Source organism: Phascolarctos cinereus, unplaced genomic scaffold (genome assembly GCF_003287225.1).
Source record: "Phascolarctos cinereus isolate Bilbo 61053 unplaced genomic scaffold, phaCin_HiC Scaffold_9;HRSCAF=440, whole genome shotgun sequence".
NCBI classification, from domain to species: Eukaryota; Metazoa; Chordata; class Mammalia; order Diprotodontia; family Phascolarctidae; genus Phascolarctos; species Phascolarctos cinereus.
The window spans coordinates 263088267-263097306 of record NW_027556402.1 but is presented as its reverse complement, the minus strand read 5'-3'; positions in this window follow the sequence as shown (position 1 = coordinate 263097306).

The following is a 9040-nucleotide window of genomic DNA, read 5'->3' as shown; positions in this document are numbered from 1 at the left end:
AGCTTCCACTTGCCAAATTCTAATGTTTAAGGAATTATATTCTTTTTTACCTTTTTTTCTTTTTCAAAAATTTATTTAGTGTTTTATTTTTCCCCAGTTACATGCAAAAACAATTTTAACATTGTTTTTAAAACTTTGAGCTCCAAATTCTCTCCCTCCCTTCCTTCACACCCCCCTTCATTGAGTAGGCAAGCAATTCGCCATAGGTTATACACGTGTAGTCATGCAAAATATTTCCATAATAGTCATGTTGTGAAGGAAAACATAGACCCAAAAAAAACCCTCAAGAAAAATAAAGTAAAAAAAAAAAGTATGTTTCATGTTGTGTGATGACTGACTTTGATAGACTTGGCTCTTCTCAGCAATGCAAAGATCTAAGACAACTCCAGAGGCCTCATGATGGAAAATGCTGTCCACATCCAGAAAAAGAACTATGGAGTCTGAATGCAGATTGAAGCAGACTGTTTTCTTTCTCTTGTTTTTCTTTCTCATGGTTTTTCCCTTTTGTTCTGATTCTTCTTTCACAACATGAGTGATGTGGAAATAAGTTTAATATGATTGTATATGTAAAGTCTACATCAGATTGCTTGCTGTCTTGGGGAGGGGGGAGGAGAGAGAGGAGGAAACACTTAGAGCTCAAAATCTTATAAAAGTGAATGTTGAAAACTAAAAATTAATTCATTATATACTCCCTCCCCATCACCAGCCATACAGTGTAAGCTCCTTGGGGGCAGGAACTGTTTAGGTTTTCATAAGCACAGTGCCTAGCATACAGTAGGCACTCAATAAATGCTCACTGCATTATGGACGGGGAAGTTGAGAGCTAGACACAGGGAAAGAGCCTGGCTGAATGTTATGTTTGAAGACTGGCATTCTTTTCACAGAATTCCACGGCTCCCTGTGACTTCTCTTTCTCTCACCTATAAAACGAGAGAAATAAAGGCATTTTATTTAGTTAGTCAGCTAGGTGGACAGAGTATGGGACTGAGAGTCAGGAAGACCTGAATTCAAATCCTGCCTCAGATACTTCCTGGTTGTATGACCCTGGGTGAGTCACTTAACCTCTGTCTGCCTCAGTTTTCTGGGGAAACTAGGGATAATAAAATGGGGATGACAATAGCTCCTACATCCCAGGGCTGTGGTGAGGAGCAGATGAGATATTATTTGTAAAGTTTTTTGCCGACCTTCAATCACTCCCTAAACGTTGTTGTTATTGTTATTATTACATAAAGCCTGCCTTTCCTCCTCCACAGACCTGATAAATGGGGAAGGTGGCCCGTCTGACCCAAGAGAAGGCAAGCTCAGACAGCCTGGCCCCCAGCTCTGCTGCTTGCTAGGTGTCTGACCTCGGGTAGATGCCTTTCTCTCCTTGCACTCAGTTTCTCCATCTGTAAAATGGGGGAGGGGCCCCTCTCAGCCGCAGGCCCTCTGACCAGTAGGGGAGGAGAAGGCACTGGGAGCAGGGCTGGGCCAGGAAGGCCCGAAGAATGCTGGAGTGGGGGAGCTGGGGAGCGCAGCCAGCGTTCAGCCCAGGATCCCCCAAGTGGCCGTCCCTCCCCTCCCATCCCCTCCCCTCTTCCAGCTTCCCTGGGACTGGTCCCTTCACCTCCCTCCTCTCCCTCTCTCTCTTACATAAGCAGTAACCATGGGGATGTGGATATAAATATTTAAATTCAACGACAAAAGCCGGTGTTGGCAGGAGCAGACGGAAACCATTTGTCGCTGATTGGAAACAGAGATTGTTCTGGGGGAGCCCAGAGGAGGATGCGGCCGGAGATGCTGGGGCTCCCTCGAGGGGCCTGAGAAGGACGGGGTCAGCGCTGGCCCAGGCGGAGCCCCCTCCGTCCTCGGCTCTGCCGGGGACGCAGGCTTCTAGCAGGGAGGAACCTCGGACCCAAGCTGCTTCCGCCGCGTGCTTTCCAGGGGAGCCCAGAGAGGGACAGGATGCGCCTAAGGTCACGCAGCAGACAGGCAGCAGAGTCCTCAGTTTCCCCGCGCGCTGACCTTTCCATCTCAGGAAGGTGGTCCTCCTTCCCAGGAGTGCTGGGCACCCTCAGATTCGGTCCCAGGCCAGGCCAGGTCTGCCCTGCCTCTACCTTCAGGATCTGTCTGTCTGTCTGTCTGTCAGCCCCCTAAGCCTGGAGCAAGGGGTTCCGGGGGGGTGGGCCCAGCCACACTTTCTGACTGCTCTAGAGGCCCCGGGTCGGGGAGCCTGGCGACTGCAGCAGCGGACCCTGAGGGTCCATCTAAAATCACCCGTGGGGTGGAGCAGGGCTGAGGCAGTTTCTCAGGAAGGCCCTCTCCTCGGCCCCAGAGGTTTTAACAGAAATGGCCCCAGGTCCGGCGGCACTGCCATCTGGGGCCTGCTGACCACCCAGGAGCGCATGACTGCGGTGGCATGCCCAGGTGCCCTCTCTCTGTCCCCCCAACCACCACCGTGTCTGGGCCTCAGGGGAAATTGCTACTGTCTATTTTCCAACTAATGTCTGGAAAGTCCATCTCTCAAAAAAACCCAAAAACCTCCAAAGGAAATGAAAATAAAACCTTCCCCCCTGCTTCCTGCTGCTGAGAGTCCACTTTTAGAAAGCCATTTCTTTAGCTCAGCATTTGGATGGGGGGGGCAGAGGGCATGCTGGCAGCAGGATGGTTTTGAGGAAGGACACTTTGGAGTGCTGAGAAATCCCTCTGGGAATTACAGATGGGCCATCACCTGGAAGGTGGCTCCTCCTCCCCAAATTGGGAGTATTTCAACCCTCCCCGAGGCGGCAAAGAAGAGGCAAGCCCGCTTGAGCCAAGTGAGGAATCTCAGACCATGGGCCCGTATTGGACTTTGTGATCCCTTGTGAATCTGGTGGCCCCTCCCCCCCTGGCTGCCCCATGGTTGGGCCTCATGGGGAATGGGATGTAGCTGTCTTTAGGCACTGCCTGTGGTCTGCCCTCCATTGGCAGGATGGGGTTCCTATGTGCCCCCCATTGACAGGGTGGGGTCTCCCTGGGCCCTCCACTGGTAGAGTGGGGCCCTGTGCACCCTCCATTGGCAGGATGAGGTTCCCATGCAACCTCCATTGGCAGGATGGGGTTCCCATGTGCCCCCCATTGGCAGGGTGGGGTCTCCCTGGACCCTCCACTGGTAGTGTGGGGCCCTATGCACCATCCATTGGCAGGATGGGGTTCCCATGTGCCCCCCATTGGCAGGGTGGGGTCCCTGGGAACCTGCCTGTCTGCCTGCTCTTTTGGCTCAGTCACTATCTCTCCCTAACATTATCTCTGTGTTTCAGGGTCCCCTCCTTTCCTGGTATGTCTCACACTTTGGTTTCTGCCTTTGTACCCCGGTAGTCGCCATGACCACCCAACTAAGGAAGGCTTTTCCATGAATTTCAAGCCCCCTTGACCCAGGAGGGGACCCTCTGCCATCCTGGGAGACGCAGGAGCCACAGTATCCCCAGCCAGTAGCCCCAGCCCAAAGTTTGAGAAGGTGAGGGAGAGTAGGAGAAACTGTGAGCCAAGGCAGACACAGGAACAGGGAGGTTCACGGAGGGACAGAGGGGGCAAGAGAAGACCATGAGCGGCAGGAAGAGAGCAAGGCAGAGAGAGGCAAGGCCCGGGACCCACAGAGGCCAAGCCACAAATGGTGGGGGAAGAAACGCTCACCCAGAGCACCACCCGGAAGCAGCTGTGAATTTCACAAGGTTTTGGGTCGTTTCACTCCCCATAGGCACCCTGCAGCCATTGGTGGGGCAGGGGTGACCACCGAGAATGGGAGGCCATTTTTCCGGCTCGTTATTTTTAGGAGAAGAGGGAAGCCCATGATGGGATGGCACCATGCTTGGGGTGCGCAGGTTGGCCACAGCATGACTACAGCAGAGAGCCAAGGCAGAGACGCCACTCCGGGGAAGAAGAGCACTCTTCAGGACAGAACAGGAATGTCCAAGAGGGAGGGAATACCCAGGATGCCCAGGTGGCTGTCAGCTGGCTGGGATGGGTCCACAGCCCTTGGCCAGGATGAACCAAGGGGGCTAATGTGAGCAGTGATGGAGAATGAGCACCTTGGGAATGTGGGAAGGGAAGTGCTGGGCCTGTACCCAGGACAGGCCATGGCCGACTGAGCACGTGGCCTTCCGGCCACAGGGCTCCTCATCTGGTCACTCAGGGCCATCAGACAACACGGCTAGGTTAGTTTTCAGCAAAGCTATACAAAAGTCTCCCCAGCTCTCTTCACAGATAAGATTTAAGTAGATTAAGACCTCATTGAAGGACCAGACCTCGATAAGGCCTTCTGTCCCCAGTGGTAGCCCCAAGGATCAGGCCCAGCCTTCTCTGGTGGTTTGTTATCTGGGACTCCCAAGGTGCTCAGGGCATCCTTATCTGATCTCCAGATGACCCTGAGCTGGCTAGGAGAGTGAACACTCAGAAGACAGAGCCAGGATCCCAAACAACTACCCAGTCTGCACCCTTGGGCCCCATCCAAGAAGATCAAAGTGAACCTGGCAGACCAGCTTCAGAGAGCCAGGAGAGGCAGACAAAAGGAGCCAGGCCCAAGCCAGAAGGGTGATGGGGCTTCCCAGAAGTACAGTGACCACCCTCTGAGGCCCTCAGACAGGCAGGAGCTTATCAGAGGAAGGAAAGGGGAGTCCTGTGGTCATGCCCTTTTGGAAATCACAGACCTGCGAGCTGGAAGGTCCTGCCTTGAATCCAAGCCCCACAGCATCCCTGGAGAAGGGAAGACTTGGGGGCCTGACAGTTAGATCCTGGGGCTGTCAGATAACAGGGATTCTTCTCCTTCTGCTTAGCTCCAGAAGGTTGATCGAGAGCCAGCAGTCACTACTCAACAAAGACTAAACACTTAGGTGCATTATGCACAGCCCCTCCCTTCAGGGAGCTCCCCATCTATTGGGGGGACAGCCTGCAAACCACTCTGGACAGACATGGTACAGACTGGATGGATGGGGGGAGTAACCCCAGGAGGAAGGGCTGGTTAAGGAGGACAAGGAAGACTGGGGAGGCTTTTGGCAGAAAGTGAGACTGCCTCGGACCCGAAGGGAGTCACCCAAGCCAGGAGAGGGAGATGAGGCAGGAGAGTCTGGGGGCCAGGCCCAAGGAACAGCCAGAGAAAATGCCCCAAGCCAAGAAATAGCAACATCATTTATACAGCGCTAAGCGTGCAAAGGGGCAGCTAGGTCGCACCGTGGATAGAGTGCCGGCCCGGAGTCACGAAGACCTGAGTCTAAATCTGGCCTCAGACACTTCCTAGCTGTGTGACCCTGGGCAAGTCACTTCACCCTGCTCAGTTTCCTCATCTATAAACTGAGCTGGAGAAGGAAATGGCAAAGCCCTCCAGTGTCTTTGCCGAGAAAGCCCCAAATATGGTCATGGAGCATTGGACACAACTGAAATGCCCAAACAAAGTTTGCAGAGCCCTTTAAAATACTCATTTCACCCTCACAACAACCAAGCCTGGGAGGGAGATGCGATCGTTATCCTCGGGTTACAGTTGAGGAAACTGAGTCAGGCAGAAGTTAAGTGTCCCTTCATCCCCCCTCTTGCAGCTAGGAAGTGTCTGGGTCCAGATTTGAACCCAAGCTGGCACTCTGTCCACTGTATCCCCAGCCACAGCATCTTGGTCACCGGGGATTGGTGGAAGAACAGAGAAGCTGATCAATGCTCAAATCAATGGGGCTCTCATTTGACCCGAGGAGCCACAGATCCGCAGAGCAGCCAGGACCCTCACTGGCTTCCAGCCCACCCTGCGAGGGGAAGGAATCCTCCTCCTGACAGACAGAGCAGAGCGCTCTTGGCCGGTGTTGAGCCTCAGAGGAGCTCACCCTGGGGGAAGCCCTTTCCACGCTGGGGCAGCTCCTTCTCTTTGTCAGGAAGCTTCTCCCCACACGTTCCCTCACGGAGTCCAGTCTTGTCCTCTGGAGACAAACTGGACAAGTCTGCTTCCTCTTTCCCTTCAAGTACTTGAAGATGGCCATCGGGTCCCCCTGAATCTTCTCCTCTCTAGGCCCATTCCTTCAACCAGTCCTCCTTCCCTGGTCATCGGGACACTCTCAACTCAGCAATGAATGACCTTGGAAGCCCAGAACTGAGCAGAACATGCAGAGGGGGTCTTAGCTGGACAGAGGACGGGGACCATCACCTCCATACTCCTGGAAGCTATCCCTCTCTATTCAGCTTCTAACTGCTGTGTCACATTATCTCCAATCTCCAGGCCTTTGTCCTGGCTGTCCTCCAGGCCTCATCTCTAACCTACTTTCCTCAGCTTCCTTCAAAACTCAGATCAAATCCCATCTTCTTCAGGAAACCTTTCCAAGAGAAAAAGACAGACAGAAACAGGGAGACAGAAAGACAGGAGGAATTAGGAGCAATGCGATATTTTGAAATTTTTTTCTTTCTTTTTTTGGCTAAGCAATGGGGTTAAATGACTTGCCCAGGGTCACACAGCTAGTAAGTGTTATGTGCCTGAGGCTGCATTTGAACTCAGGTCCTCCTGAATCCAGGGCTGGTGCTCTAGCTTGAATTTTTCTTCCCGGCATTGTTATTACTGTAAGGGGGTGGGGGCCAATGGGAGCCCCATCTTCAGAGCTGCATTGTCTCCCCCATAAGCCTGAGTGACTGGAGATGGCCCTCAGCTCTAACTTCTGAAGTCAGACCAAACAAGCATAAATCTTTGCAAGGTCAGCCCTTCAGATGTTTGAAGGCAGCAATCATGTGCCCCCTGACTCAAATTGTTTCTGTCTTGGCCAGAAACCCTGAGGGTCTTCCCCTCCCAGACTGATTTTTTTTTTGACTAGGTAAAGAGGCCATTCTCTGCCTCATTTCTTATTAACAATGGACATTGCCTCAGTCAACCCAACACCTATTAAAGACCTCAGCTTGGAAAGGCCAAGGTCTCCACTGTACCCTGGTCCCAGTTGTCCTGATCCATATCTGGCCATTGGACCCGGATGGCTCTGGAGGAGCCACTTAAATCCAGTTCACCTGCGTGTCACAGCGGGGCCTCCCTGACGTCCTGGTCGTCTTCGACAGCGGAAAAACAGCCACAGGCTGTGAGCTGCCTGAGAGATGGGGGCATTCTTGCCTCTTTCATTGGCTCTCCCTTGGTTAGCAAAGTGCCTGGTATGCAGTAGGCACTTAATAAGTGGTTGTTGGACAACTGCCAAGGCAGCGTGGGTGGACGTTGTTTGGGGCCAGCCATCCCACCGGGGATGATTCACTGAATCTGCACGAGGGGCTCGTTTTTGCCTCTTCTTCTTTCCCCCAAGAAGAAGCTGACCCACTTTCTCGACGGCTTGACGAGGACCTTTCCACCAGCCACCCGCAGCCCCCTCCTTGCTCTGGAACCTCATCTCCCCGTTCCCAGCACAGATTTCCGAGCGTGGCCATGATGGCGACTGCCGGTGCTCCCCGGCCGCCTTTTCCACATGCTTCTTCAATGGGTCCTAGAATTCTGCCAGGAATCCAAATCCAATTTCTGGGCCCACAGGTTGCAGGCTCCATTCATTCTCTTCCCTGTTGAGGGCACTGGGGCACACGCCCTTCTGCAGCCCCGCTCCTGTGGTCCTTGACCCTCCAAACGTTCCACCCCACGATGGCTCCCCAATCACTGGCCCATTCTTTAGGACCTGGGCCCGTGTGCATGTTGGGCTGTCTCCTTAGCTGAGGGATCAAATATCTGCTAGCTTTTTTTGTTCCTTTCTTTACAGGGCAAAGGTCAGTCTCCTTAGGGGCTGGGGTGGGAACTACCGAAAAACCCCAGGTGAGCAGCTCTGTCTTTTATCTGGTCCAACCAGAGCAGAAGGACTTAGCTTTCCCTTGATCCTCCTCTTTTCCTCAGTGTGGCAGACCCACTTGGGCTGCTTACACTGGTGAGCCTTCAGGATTCAGTGTTCCTCGGGCAACCCTGAGAGTTTGGGATTTCTAGTACTGCCGCTCAGGGGTGTGCTTCCAAACAATTATCAGCCAGTAGCTCAATTAGCTTTTAGCAAGGGTGTTTAATGAGGAGGTATGGTACAAACAGTTGATGTAAAACATTGCCCCCAAACAGGGGATACATTCTCCCCCTGCACACCCAGGGAAGGAGGGAAGGGGAGTGGGCCCAAAGGTAAGAATACCTGTCTGTAGGGGACATGTGTGTCCAAGGAGAAGCTCACAGCTCTTGGGGACCACAAGGCCTTCTCTTCTCTTCTTTTCTTTTCTTCTCTCTCTCCCTCCCTCTCTCTCTCTCTCTCTCCTCTTCTTCATGAAGTTGCTTCCTTACACTCACTGCTGGGCTCTGAGGGTCAATATTTTGGTAGAATTCCCCCTTCGGGGGTCTCACTCCTTGGAGCTTCTGTCTGTCTTGGGTGGCTATCTTTCATAGATGTACCGTGTTTCTGTGTGTTTGCCAAGGTTTGTTTTCTGCGTCACTGGCTCTGTTCCTGGCTGGATTTGTGCCTGATCTCTCTGATGACAGGGTTGTTGTGGGGTAGGAGTTGCCAGCCCCCCGGGGTCACTCCCCCTGCCCCTTGCTGCTCTCTCATAGACGTACAAGGATACAACTCAGTGGATGCACTGCTGTGTTTAGGTCTAGGCATTTAGGGTTAGGGTTCAGGTTCGAGTTAAGGGACATCCGTTCTGAGATGTGTAAGAGGCAGTTGCAGATGCAAGTCAGGATGTTAGGAGAGAGGTTAGGGCTGGACAAATAGATCTGAAAAACAACAGTGAAGAGCTGGTGGTTAAATCCATGTGAGCTGAAGAGATCACCAGGTGAAGGACTGTCTTTCCCTTGATTACCAGAGCCTGGCAGCCCAGGAATTTCCAGCTTTGGTCCTGGCCTGCCCCCTCCCACTTCCCAATAGAATGTCTTTGTCTTGGTATCTCCATTGTCTAGCAAATAATCACAAAACAGCCTCCCCTGCTCCAGGATGACCTGGGACCCAGGGCCTGGGGGGAGCTGGTGATTGGGGTTGAGTGTGTGACAGTGTGTGTCTGTGTGTGTGTGTGACAGAGAAAGACAGACAGACAGGCAGACAGAACCCCTTAAGCTTTTCACGCAGAG